The sequence below is a fragment of the Toxoplasma gondii genome (assembly GCF_000006565.2).
Source record: "Toxoplasma gondii ME49 unplaced genomic scaffold asmbl.1066, whole genome shotgun sequence".
In the NCBI taxonomy this organism is placed as follows: Eukaryota; Apicomplexa; class Conoidasida; order Eucoccidiorida; family Sarcocystidae; genus Toxoplasma; species Toxoplasma gondii.
Genome location: NW_017383174.1, coordinates 1 through 1,021, shown reverse-complemented (window position 1 = coordinate 1,021; position 1,021 = coordinate 1). Strand labels below are relative to the sequence as shown.

The window sequence follows — 1,021 nt, the reverse complement described above, 5'->3', positions numbered from 1 at the left end:
TTCATTGAAGACAAAGTTTCATTGATGCTGTCGATCGACTTCAATACCGCAATGGAATTTCGGTTCCATTGTTGCTCTGCGAGGTTTCGTCGTTGTTGTTTTGTCTCGGGCGTTTGTCCGATTTATTTATCAGACCTGAAATCAGGCGAGGTTACCCGCTGAACTTAAGCATATTATTAAGCGGAGGAGAAGAAAATAACTATGATTCCCTTAGTAACGGCGAGTGAACCGGGATCAGCTCAAAGTGGAAATCAACTGCTCTTTCCGAGCTGTTGACTTGTAGCCTCGAGAGGCGTTACCAGTGGAAGCGCAGGGTTAAGTTTCTTGGGAAAGAACATCATAGAGGGTGAGAATCCCGTCCTTCCCCTGCGTTTTTTGTTCCACGTACGGTACGCTTTTATAGAGTCGCGTTCATCGGGATTTGAGCGCAAAATGTGTGGTAGGTTTCACATAAAGCTAAGTACTGGCGCGAGACCGATAGCAAACAAGTACCGTGAGGGAAAGATGAAAAGTTCTTTGGAAAGAGAGTTAAAAGTGCCTGAAATTGCTGAAAAGGAAGCGATTGGGACCTTTTTGATTCCAAGAAGTGCCGCCGGTTTGCCATCTATCCCTTTGCCTTCTCTCTCTCACCAGGTTTAGGCTTTGGTTTCTTGATGTATTTCCGGTTCATCTTTTTGGAGAGGTCAGCATCAGCTACTCGGAATTGATTTCGTTCAAAGAAGGTAGGTTCCTTGTGGACCGTTATATCTTTGTTCTTTCCTTTTCCTTGTGGCTGAGGAGTGTTCCTGTTTCCGAGCTCCACTTTCGAGTACTCGGTTTCTGTGATGCTGGCTTAATCGGTTCCAACCGACCCGTCTTGAAACACGGACCAAGGAGTCTAACATATGTGCGAGTATGCGGGATTTACTCCTGTATGCGCAATGAAAGTGAGAGTAGGGAGATTTTGGCTTTGCCATTCTTCGCACCTACGACCGACCACGATCTCTGAGAGAGGTTTGAGTTGGAGCATATCTGTTAGGAC

At 45.9% G+C, this 1,021-nt stretch overlaps 1 non-coding gene across 1 annotated transcript; it reads right to left on the bottom strand.

Moving 5' to 3' along the window:
* Positions 1–130: 130 nt before the first annotated feature.
* Positions 131–1,021, bottom strand: TGME49_460420 (the record flags this gene model as incomplete). The annotated part of the gene is made up of 1 exon (XR_001974386.1): positions 131–1,021. It is a non-coding gene; the product is annotated as a 28S ribosomal RNA (ribosomal RNA).